At 43.7% G+C, this 11,992-nt stretch overlaps 1 long non-coding RNA gene across 1 annotated transcript; it reads left to right on the forward strand.

Moving 5' to 3' along the window:
- The first annotated feature begins 612 nt into the window (after positions 1–612).
- Positions 613–7,762, forward strand: LOC109303388. Its single transcript, XR_002099085.1, has 3 exons — positions 613–1,804; positions 4,496–4,500; positions 7,751–7,762. It is a non-coding gene; the product is annotated as an uncharacterized LOC109303388 (long non-coding RNA).
- Positions 7,763–11,992: the final 4,230 nt, after the last annotated feature.

Here is an 11,992-nt window from a genome sequence, read left to right on the forward strand (position 1 = left end):
AAAGGTAGGTAGGATAAGGACAAGATGAAAAGGGATTCAAATGATTTGTCACGTACTTTTTAGATAATCAGAGACCCTTTATAGTATGTCCTTTAGCAACAGTCTGTCCTAGAGAGCGCCTCTCCCTTCCTGTCCCAGCATCCCCCTTCTCCCTGTATGATAGCCTGTACGATAGCCTGTATACTGAGTTTGGCAGCTTCTTCTCTGCATTTCTCTTTGCAGCGATTCTGGACGTGAAGAAAGGAAGCCACATTTCAAAGAAAGGATGGTTGGAGGAAACCCAGGAAGAAGAACAACCCCCAGTCACAATGCTGGAGCAAATGAAGAAAGACATCATGGAAAACCACAAGAACATTTACCCAACACTACAGAAGCTCTCTGTGGATGGTAAGTTCCTGCAGAGACTGATATCATGCGTTTCATTGCAGAGAATGTCAAATATAAAAAGCACACACAAGTGTTCTTGGTCTGCTTCCTGTGTTCCCTGCACTGAGATCCTGGGGTCAAAAAACCCCTTATCAAAAAAAGCAGGGCAGCACACGAGGTGCATTCACATAGGATACATTACATCACAGGGCTTTTGAGATGCACTGCCACCCAAAACCAGAGCCTGGCTGGCTGGAGCCATACTGTGGCTGCCAGCCAGGCTCTGAGATTCAGGAGCACCATAGCTGCAGCTCCCTGAGGCCCTCAGGACTTCAAATAAGGTTGCTAGGGTCAGCCCATTTTCTGGCCCCAGCCTCCTCTACTGCACCCTGGGGTAACATGCCATGTGCCAGCACACATGTGGACATTCCCCAGGGACAGGTGTGCTGGTGCTACTTGTCCTTGGGGAAGGAAACATCCATGCTTGTCTGGATGGGGCCTTGGTGGTTTAAGGCAGTGACATTGCAGCTAGGACTCCTGGGTTCTGCTCCTAAATCTTCCATCAACTTTCTGTGCAAACTTTGAGCTGAGCTGTAGTCACTTGCTATCTGAGCGTCACTCTCCTCATTTGTCGAATGGAAGGAAATGTAAGTTTCTGGGTGGAGATTTGCCAAATTTTAATTGTGGTTAATGTGTCAGGAGCTCATGAGATACAATGATCTCTAGAAGCCTGCTGGATTTATGTACATATGCCAAAATATGGGTTAAATATAACACATATGGAAAATGAAAACTCAGTTGAAAAATACATTGTGGAGCACCTTCCATTACTCCCCAAGTCATATTTATCCTGTGTGAGCTGATCCCATCTCAGTCTGGTCAGAAATACAGGGACTGTTTTCCTACCAAATGAGGGGCCTTTATTTGGGTTTGTCATCAAGAATCTGACATGTCTTTCACTTGCATTTCAGAAATCACAAAAGTGTGGGACAAAGTATTTGACTTGGTTTATCAGAACCTCTCAACGAACAAGGTGGGGTCCTTCTGCTATATCATCTTGTCTCCCATATACACTCTGGTTCATTTTATAATGAGAAATAATGTCTGTATTTAAAAAAAAAAAAGCAAAAGATAACAAATATCTCTACTCCTACCAGACTGGTGGAGTTGTGCACAGCTGTACACTGCTGTGTTTCCCTCTTTGAGCTGAGACATCTCAGCAGATGTCTCAATATAATTCAAGTCCTCGGGAGAACCAGGTCCTGTGAAGTGGAAGCTTCCCTCGGTTGTTTAGAGAAGACCTTGTCTGCCTCCTCCTCCGGGTTTGGTGGCCTGTAGCAGACCTGCCATGACATCCTCCTCCCCTGTAACCTTTCCTGAGAGGGTTTCAGCTGGCCCACCTTCCAGTTGATACCATACCTCAGAAAACATGCACATTGTCTTTATACATATGGCAGCACTTCCTTTTTTTCCCTGCCTATCCTTCCTGAAGAAGCTGTAACCATGCATAACAGTACTCCAGTCATGGGAAATATCCCACCATGTCTCCATTTTCCCAGTTACATCATCATTCTGGGCTTGTACTCCAAGGACCTCCAATTCTTCCTGTTTGTTTCCCAGATTCTCACATTACTTCATAAAGGTTTTGGGCATCTAACTGAATGTCCTATCTTCATCCTGAGGTCACTGCCAAGTCTATGACAATCACTCCCCCTTGCTAAGCTCTTATACAGGCTCTTTACTTTATCTCCTGGTGAATCAAATATATTTATTGTAATTTTTTTCAGGGTGTCCACATATCTGGGCTGGGATTATTCTCATTTGAGCAAACAAAGTTAGATCTCGGTGGCAACAAATTCATTGTGACACAAAGACCCATATTTTTACTGTCTGAGAAGCATTGCCAGGCCTTTGGACTGAAGCAGTCAAAGAAACACTCTCCTGGTAAGAAGACTAGTTGAGCCTCTGTCTTTCTCAAGAATGAATTTGTAGTCTGTTCTAATTATATATATTTTGTTATATATTATAATGTTTTAATAGTTGTAATATTTAAAGAATATAACAAGTGTGTCTGATACAAGCAGAACACTTCTCCCAAAGTTTCTAATAACAGCTTAGACTATCCAAAACCCACCAAGACTTTTATTAATTTACAGCTATGGTAGCATATATTTTTAAAATACAGTCAAAAGCTAGAATATCACTGCTTGTAATGTTCTTTTCACTTCTACTCCTAGAGATCTTGCATCTCTGCTATTGTTGTGATGCCTACAGCCTGGTGGAAGGTCTAAGAATTTGTGTGTGTTAATCAAACGTCGTTCACTTAAGTTGCATACTCGCCCTTCAGAACATGTCAGCCCTGTAAATGCAAATTCAGAGGGTTATGCAAGATTCTCCTTGCATGAGTCCTTTTGTGTGGCATGTATGTTAACCAAATCATCCCTTGTGGGCTTGGAGGAGAAAAAGAGCTGGCGAGAACAGTTTTCTTCAACATTAGGGCTTCCTACTAGAAATCTCTGGGTTTGTCTTGTGAATCCTGTGTTGGTGTTTGCATAGCTAAGAGTGGTACTATTGAATAGCACCCTTAATTTCACAACAACCCAGTATGCCATGGCACCCTGGTTGTGAATCTCTGGTATAGATTATATCCCTAAACTGTCAGCAGGGTCAAAAAGGAAACAACAAGTCCACCCACTCTTCTTGTGGTATGGCAGTCTGCTCCCCGCTGTTGCCAAAGTGCTGCTAAGAAAGTCTACAAAATTAGCAGATGGAGTAGTTAGGTGTATTAGTCTGAGGTCAGGCCAGAGGGCAGAGGAGAGAAGCCCTTTTTGTATCACTGATTCAGTTAGTCTATATAGTATCTTCAAATTGGCAGATGGATAAAGTTGCTGTGCTGCTGGGCAGAGCAGTCCCCAGAGCTAGTGCAAACAGTTTGTGTAATGCCGCTTGAACTATAGAGAGGGCAGAGTTTTTTGCGATAGCTTTTATTGGACCAATTGCAAAGTTAGGAGAGCTGCTAGGTAACTTTTGGGCATCAGGTGCCCTTTCACAGCCCAAAAAGCTTGTTCAGGAGCTCTCCCAACTCTCCAGTTGGTCCAGTGAAAGACATAAGAATGTCCTGGCCTCTCCCCGCTTTCTGTACTATCCCAGCTACAACCTTACCCCAACCTTTCCAGTCTAAACTATGCCACTTCCAAACAACCACAGAACTCAGATCAAGTCTGCCTTGATATTTTTGAATGCCTGTACCTAGCTTAAATGTCCATGTTTGTAAAAGGTATAATTCAGTCAGTACACCACCTAAGTATTAGAAGGACTAGCACGGTGCAAAGATCTCTTCCAATGGTAGAGCTTGTAGGAATGAACTGGGCTTCTACATGTATAATAGTGTATTGGGCAACTTTATATCAATCAAGCTGTTGCCCATGTGAGGGATTTTTCTGATCCAACTATTTCAATTATAAACATAAAAAATATTGCACTTTTAACTGAAATGAAGAATCTAGTAGAAAAACTCCATGCAGCCCGGGTTTCAGGAGTGTACTTGGTAGCCGAGTTGGTCTGAGGCAAGAAGACGTACAAGAAACTAGAACTCTTGTTTCAAAAAATGATACCTTTTATTAGACCAACTGGGAAATCACAAAAAATCAAAGGAAAATTGCAGAAAAGGACAATTTTCTTGTGAATTCCCAGTTGGTCTACTAAAAAGTATCATTTTTGAACCAAGAGTTGTAGTTTTTTGCCTGCAGCCCAGGTGTAATTCTCTCCTGCATTCTATTGGGCATTTTTGTGTCGAATTCCAGCAGAATCCCTTGTTACATTAGTATAAGTTGCAAAATTAAAGTTCTTCCTATTTGGGATTATCGTGGCCCCCCTCTCACAGCATCAAAGAAAGGGAATAGCTCCCTGCTGCTCTTGTCTGGCTCCATGTTCACCTGAAATTCCAACCCGCATCCAGTGAATGTCAGGATCTTGTCTTCCTTCCCCTGACCTCCTATGTAACATTGCTATTTGTTAGTCAGATACTGGCTCTCAGGTTGTTTCTAGAGAACTTTGAGATGCTTCTCAATAAAGATTTTAAACAGGTAAAATGCTGTTATTAATTATATAGGTGGGATCACATGACAAGGCCTTGTGAGGGGTTATTCATGTTTGTCGCATGCTTTGAACTTTTCCCAGGAAGATGTTCCAGAAATGCAGAATAGGTTTAAGTTATTCATAGCCATCTTAATAGCAATGTAGAGTCTGTGGGGTGTATAGCAGCTGTTGCGAAGTCTGCTTCCCATACAGATATCTTTGTATCTTCCATTTGTCGATTTCTAGGTGAAATCCGAATTGTTCCCCTGAATATTATGACTGTATCTTTGGAGAGTTCCTTGAGAAGGGAGATTGTAGAAGATTGCTTGAGAGAGACCCTTCTCTACTTATTGGGACTGATTGCTGCAGAACAGCCAGTTACTTTCATATTCAACAGCATTGGCATGCTCCAGATCCACAATAAAAACGTGCATATGACATTTTTCAAGGAGTTCCTGCATGCCATGGATGGAAGTGGAAAGCTGGCTAAAGCAATTTCAATTGTAAGATGGTCAGTTTTTTCCCAGTATCACTTATTTTGAGTTGGTCTTGGAGAATGTTAGCTTGAACAGTTGAGCTGGCTTCTTCAGATTGGCAGACCTGTCAAGGGGTATAGCTCTGGAAGCCAGGGGGTGAGTGCTGTCACAGCTCAGCATCCCCCTCCTCTTACTGCTGCCAAATTCTTCAACTGTGGAAAAAGTGAGGGAGTGGGGCTCACCCGATCGTTTCGGGACCTGTGCCAGAGGGGAGCTCCAACATGAACCACTGAAAAGTTGGTAAGAAAGCTCAAGAGTGCTGACTGTGCATGTGCCACACAGCCAAGGTGATGTAGCTACACACCCCACCCCACTTCCTCGATCCCCCCCATGATCTGTCCATAGTTTCATAGTTAGCAGGGTCGGAAGGGACCTGAGCAGATCATCGAGTCCGCCCCCCTGCCACGGCAGGAAAGAGTACTGGGGTCCAATCACTTATAGCTTGTTGCACTGTTAGAAGAGGTACAGTTTGTGATACAAAATGATGCAAGCATGTTAAGTCCTCCGCATTTAAGTCTTCCATGAGGCAGCTTCCTTCTGCTGCTGCTGTCACTAATGTGGTCATTACAGGCCCTTCCTCTTCCCCCTTTAAGATTCACCTCTGTTGTGAGCTTGACAGAGCAGCGCCTGTCATTCTTGACTGCAAAGCAGGGTAGTGATCTACCTGGAGTGCACAACTACTTTTGTACTGCATTCTTGTTGCGTTGTCCTCTCATGTCCTCTCATTAGACTGGACATCAGGAAAAAATTCTTTACAGTGAGGGTTGTCAAAATATGGAATACACTTCCAAGGGAGATGGTGCTGTCCCCTTCCTTGGAGGTATTTAAAAGGAGATTGGACAAACACCTGGCTGGCGTCATCTGACCCCAGCACTCTTTCCTGCCCAGGGCAGGGGGTCAGACTCGACGATCTAATAGGTCCCTTCTGACCCTAAAATCTATGAAATCTGTCTTATCACATGCATGACATGAGATCCTAGAGGCTTCTCCTAAGTTCAGAGCCAAGCTAGGGATGTGTTTTGCTGGGGTGGGTATAGGAAGAGACAGTTCCTGAGGCAAGGAGCTTAATTAACTAAATAGATGAGACACATGGAAGAGAGAGTTGTTATCCCCTCTAGACAGATGGAGAACTGAGGCATGGAAAAACTAGGACTTTGTCTACAGTACAAAACGTTGGCTGTTATAGCTGTACTGACAAGATCCTCTGTATGTCAATGCCGTTATAATGTCAGAGAAGGCTCCTGCTGCATCGGCAGCACACACATGAAGGATTTTGCCAACGTCGTTATGCCATAGATGTTCTAATGGCAACCAGAACTGGACGATCCTGCTCCAGTATGAAACTATAATGAAGCACCATTCAAATTCTGTTGGGATCTGGGGCAGCTTTTTCTTTCAACTGGAGATGTTTTGGCATTTGGTAGTTTGAAGCTCTGTGATAAGTTCAGTGCAGCAGCTTATCCAGGACATTTGGAATCTGAAGCTATGTTCTAAAAATACCGCCCCCCCCGCCCCAAATCCAACATGTTTGGCTTGACATTACTTTGTAGTTTACCCTGCCCTGCTGCTCAGGTCCCTGAAGGTTTTTCGATTTCTGATTCCCAGTGCAATCAATGTTGCATGCATTGCTATTTTGGAGGATCGGGGCTTAAGTGACTTGTTCAAGGACACAAAAGAAGTCTGTAGCACGTTCTGAACCTGGATCTTCTGAATCCCTTTCTCTGAGCTATGCATGTTGTCTCATGTTAGAAGATGTCTTGCCATGATAAGAGGCCAAAAACTTACCCATAAACAGTTATGAAGGGTAAATGTTACTGAGATAGAATTTTCCACCAGGATTTTTGAGCATCAGCACCAGGATTTTATTGTAGAAGAAAGGAGGTTTGCCTTGTTTGTTGTCTGCTTGCTAACATCTGTCAAGTCATCTGGATTGTCTCTTGTTACTGCAGAAGCCTGTGACAGCAGACTCAGTAAGACCCGCTTCTGGACAAATCAGTTCTCCTTCCCATGAGACCAGACCTCTGGTCTTCCCAAGGTAAAAGCAGTTGTTTCTTTTCCAGTTCATTGATTAGCTTGTTCTGGTCCACTCCCACTTTGCTGAAGATCCTTAGTTCACTGCAGACAGAGCTATTAAAGGAACCCTGTTCCCAATGTCTGAGAGTATTAAGCAGAGCACTGAGAGAAGGACTGGGGTTTTCTGAAGTGTTTGGTGTATGGAGAGTATACGATGCATGGGGGCCAAAGACTGTAGCAGCGTGAGTATGGCACGACTCAAATCAACACTCATGCTGTTCAAACCTATTAGCCTTTAGAGTCTTTTAGGATAAACAGGCCTGGACAGAGGTAAATGACTCAAAATAATTAGCTAATTACAGTGCAAAATAATTACCTTGCACTTCAGGAAAGATCCCATCAAGGCTGGGTTTACTGCTGTTATTGTCCATTACTTGTTATTGTTCATACTGTCCAATATAAATCCTTTGAGTTGCATATTCCTTCAGGCTTTTTTATGACCATTTTTTGAAAGCCATTGTCCTTGTGGTGGTGATTAGGCATATCAGTCTGAAGTCATGTGGAAGGTAGGGCAGGATGGCATCCTGGAGTTTAACTGGCCTGAGGGGCATAAACTTTTGTGGGAAACAACCTATAGCATAGCATCTGAGGAAATAACTTGCTGCCCACAAAAGCTCTCGCCTCTCTAAACTAGTCAGTCTAAAAGGTGCCACTCTGCACAGTCCTTACAATAGCTCTGTTCATTTGGGTGTGACTAGATTGTTAGTGCAACTGCAGTACAAACAGGGAGTTCTCTATTCAGATGCTGACTTTACAAAAGAAACTCAAGTCTTTTGCTTTCTTCCAGCATTGAACAGAAGAAAACCGAAAAGAAAGACGGCACAGTAACTATCAAAGAAGGGGCTGACATGACTATGAAAGAAAAACCCGTAACGCAAACAGCAAAAGATCTTCCTCATAATACAGACAAAAACTGTAGGTAGAATAAGGATAAGCTGAAAAGAGATGCCGATGATTTGCGATCTAGTCATTAGATGGCCAGAGCCAGATCTAAAGTGTATCACAGTGCTCGTTTTACAATTGTGTGTAGCGCCTATAGTGTAGATAGAGCATGGCATTGATCATGGAAAGGCATCACTGAAGAACCCAACAGTTCAAATAATTCAGATCCAGCTGAAGTGCTGTTTCTAGTCAATCATGTTACCCAGAGTATATTGTGGAAAGGGAAAGGGGTGTGTGTCAGATAAGAATGTGAGCTTGTTTCCATTTTATGGGAAAATCCCACATTGTGCCAATCTTCTGAAGTCCACAGACGTTTTAAATTCAGACCTTAACTTCTACTGCCAATATGATTAACTTCCCTGTGTACTCTTAACAGCAAGAGATGAAGCCTACATTGGACCTAGGAATGGAATCAGACCAGCCTGCCAATGTACAAAATGCAAGATACAACCCAGTCATAAGACACTCAAAGACCTGCTAACTAATTTTTATGTCAAAATCATGAATTGAAAAAGGATTGCTGTGCAGGTTGCAGACAGCTACAGCTCTTACTGAGTTCGGAGGGAGGCTCATGTGCTCAGCAGTGCTGTAAATAATCTCTGTTTGAATAGATTTACTTACATCCATCTCATAAGTCCTTGTTTGCAGTCCTCACAACAGACCAGACTTATTGCAGCCCTGATCATTTTTTGCAAAGGAAAACCTAATGGGTCAGATCCCAGAGCTACATAATTTAGACCAGCTGCCGGTCAACCCCAACCTCAAGATATTATTTCTGACAATGGATTCTAGTTGGCTGCCTGCAAACTCCCAAGAGAACTGACTGTCCCATTCATTGGATCATGGGAAAACATGGAAAAGTGTGCTCTGGGAGTATGGTGGTCCACAGTAGAAAAGAAGAACTGGGAAAGACCTATGTTATCATTATGTCTTTTAGGTACTAAACCTTACAGAAAATTTTTCTATGAAGGAGATCAGGATCCGTGTCTTAAGACCATTCTGGAGCAGGGGAATGCCTTCTGGCCTGGCATCCCAGCAGTGTAGTCCCTCAGCAATTTTTCTTGCTCTTCTTGCCTGGGCTGTTGCAGAGATGCTGTTTTTGAGATTTTTCCTTTTGTTTTATAGCTACAAAGACTCTTCCTGAAAAGCGCCTGCTCCATCTACAGGCTCCTGCCAAAACAACTGGAGGGTTTTCTAGCAAGGTACTGGACAAGCATGATGAGAAAAGGCACCTCTTTGAAAGGTGAGATTCCCTTGGAGAACTGGAAACTGTTCGTTGTTGTTTCTATTATAACCTTGTATTTGTATGGGGAAGGTTTTCTCCTTGGGTACCACATATGTATTAATAGTGAAAGCTAAAGAAGAAACTTATTAGGAAACTAGATGAAGGACAACATTTTCCAAAGCGTGTTGGCTGCCATTTTCAAATGTGACTTTGGCCTCACCATCCAAGGGTTCCCACAAATTCAGATAGGTGCATACAGGTGCCTCACCTGCCAGCAAAACACTTGGCAGGTGAGGCACTTATGGACATTTACCCTTGCCCCTTTTTGCACCCAAATAGCTTTCATTGAGACTTAGGCTTCTAAATCACTTTTGAAATTGGCATGCGGGTTCCCAAATCAGAGGCTTTGGAAACTGTGACCCAGTTCTGCTCAATGTGAGTAAGTGTGTCAAAAATCAGACTCTGAGTAAATGTTTCAGGATGCAGTGCATCAACAGTGTAAATCAAGAATATCCGTGATGAGTTAATAGAAGTATGAGTGCTAGAACTATGCAAGCTACTAATCAAAATCAATGCACTTCAAAGGCCAGCACTGCAAACTGCCAGATTTCTCATTTCTGCTGTGGCACAGTCTCTCCTCGCACTGGAGGCTGCTGCTGCTGCTGCTACACAGTCACCCACACCTCAGAGGCTGTTTCTGGTGCTGTGCAGGCTCCTCCTGGGCTGCCATTCTGGCACCACTTTAAATAGGCGCCTTGGCTTGGTGCCCTGCTCACCCACCCATAGTCATGTAGCTGCCCATCACTGTGGTACCTGAGGACCTCACGGTCTTTAGTGTAGCTGAAGGACCAAGATATTCCCTGTAAGCAAAGAGGGGTGAAGCCAAAAATACCAAACGATGCCCATTTTTAAAGATTTCTGAAAACAAATAGTATAAGGATACTAGTTAACAGAACCCCTAAAAACACTCCCAATTGTGTTGTAGGCTCCATTACCTCAAGCCATGAACACCGCATGCCCCTGGAGGCTGAGGGGGAGAGGGGGCACAGCGGCTGCCATCAGGCGGCAGCGGTAGTGGCAGCAGTGAGTGCATGGCTGCGGTGAGTGGGGAGCTCCCACAGGCAGCCATGGTGGGAGTGACCACCCACAGACACGGCTGGCAGCATTGGCAGCAGCCAGCGGTGATTGGAGACTGCCTGCAGACACTGCTGGCAGCAAGGGAGGCAGGGGTGGTGAGCAGTGACCACCTGCAGGCGCCACCGGCAGTGTCAGCAGTGCTTTTTGCAGTGGGTGCACCGCCAAGCTCAGGGGGTGCACATGCACCCATGTGCAGCCCTATGCGTTGCTAATGCTTCAAGCCATGCATCTCATAATGCCCTATGTGGTGATTTAATACTACATCCTAAAGTGTTGAGGATCATTTAGCCACTCAGATCTCCCACATGGGTGGACATTGCTAACACGATCTTTTAGTACTTAGTAGGTGCCTCATGCCATTGTGCTAATGCTTAGGTGACTCTCTTTGCTGGCCAGTTATACTTTAAGGTTATGCTCATAGGGTGTATTGCAGGAGGCAGGGCAGGGAACTCAATCCTTTACAAACAACAAATAACCTGATTGTCTAAAGGTCTGGGTTTGTTTGGTTGAGTTTTTTTCTGAGCTCTGTCAGACAGGCCAACTATTCTCATTGACTGCAGGGAACTAGGGTGTGGGCTGAATTAGATGGAGATTATCTCCCAAGTGAATAAAAGCTAACACACTTCTTTCTTAATTTCAGGGCTATGGAAAAGTTCTTTGTGTTGGACAAGTTTAAGGGCAAAGATTTTCCATTGGACTACATGGTGACTATAGACACTATGGGCCATATCATAGAGGCAGAAGCTCCTGTGAGGAGGCAAAAACCTATCCAGCTTCCCCAATGTGTCATGCCAGACAGAACTGGATGTCAAAGACAGATTCCTGGAAAAGGGAGGATGATACCAATCAAAACTTCCCACTGCCCCTTAAAGGATGGAAATCTTTCCTTCAGGACCCCATATGCCCCACCACTAATTATTTCTGATCCCCAGAAGTCCTACTCCTCCACTGGTAACATACAAAAGTCCTATTCCATCATAAAGCCCCAAACCAACAGGCCTATCCCTAAAATTGTGATCCCCCAAGACCCCATAAATTAGGGTGCAGATACTGAAAAAGTGAAGTTTGTGCAATTTTTTTGTTACAATGTGGACATGAATTTTTTTTTAATAGGGGTCCAAAAATCAACAAAGTAACAGACAATGTTTTTTGGTTGATTTTTTTAATTTTTGGATTACAATCTGATCCTCAAGTAAACATTACAATATTTTCTAAACCATATCATGTGAAGCATTCAATTCACGCATAAATCTAGTCACTGTCATGGTCATTATTATGTGGTGTTGAAACCAATCCACACATTTGCAAGCTGCTGTGCATCTCAGTTTGAGTCTATTGCACAAACAATGTAGTACATTGATGTCCACTTGTTTTATATCCACAGGTTGTGATGTCCAAGCACTCACCTGTAAGGCCTTTTGTTGTCATCAGTAGAGGCAACAGCGTGCCATGCTCGATGTGCCATCCACTTTCTGTGGACTTGGAATCTGTGGATTTGCCACCATTGCATTTTGCCAAATTAAGGCTTGGTAGTGGGCTCAATGGATGTGCTGAAGTAGTGCATCTTGTGTTGGTGGCAGGTTTTTAAGCTTCCACTTCTTTCCCTTTCTGAACTGAGCACCCTGCAAGGTGTAAA

This window comes from Gavialis gangeticus, unplaced genomic scaffold (assembly GCF_001723915.1).
Source record: "Gavialis gangeticus isolate Ggan-Ray unplaced genomic scaffold, GavGan_comp1, whole genome shotgun sequence".
In the NCBI taxonomy this organism is placed as follows: domain Eukaryota; kingdom Metazoa; phylum Chordata; order Crocodylia; family Gavialidae; genus Gavialis; species Gavialis gangeticus.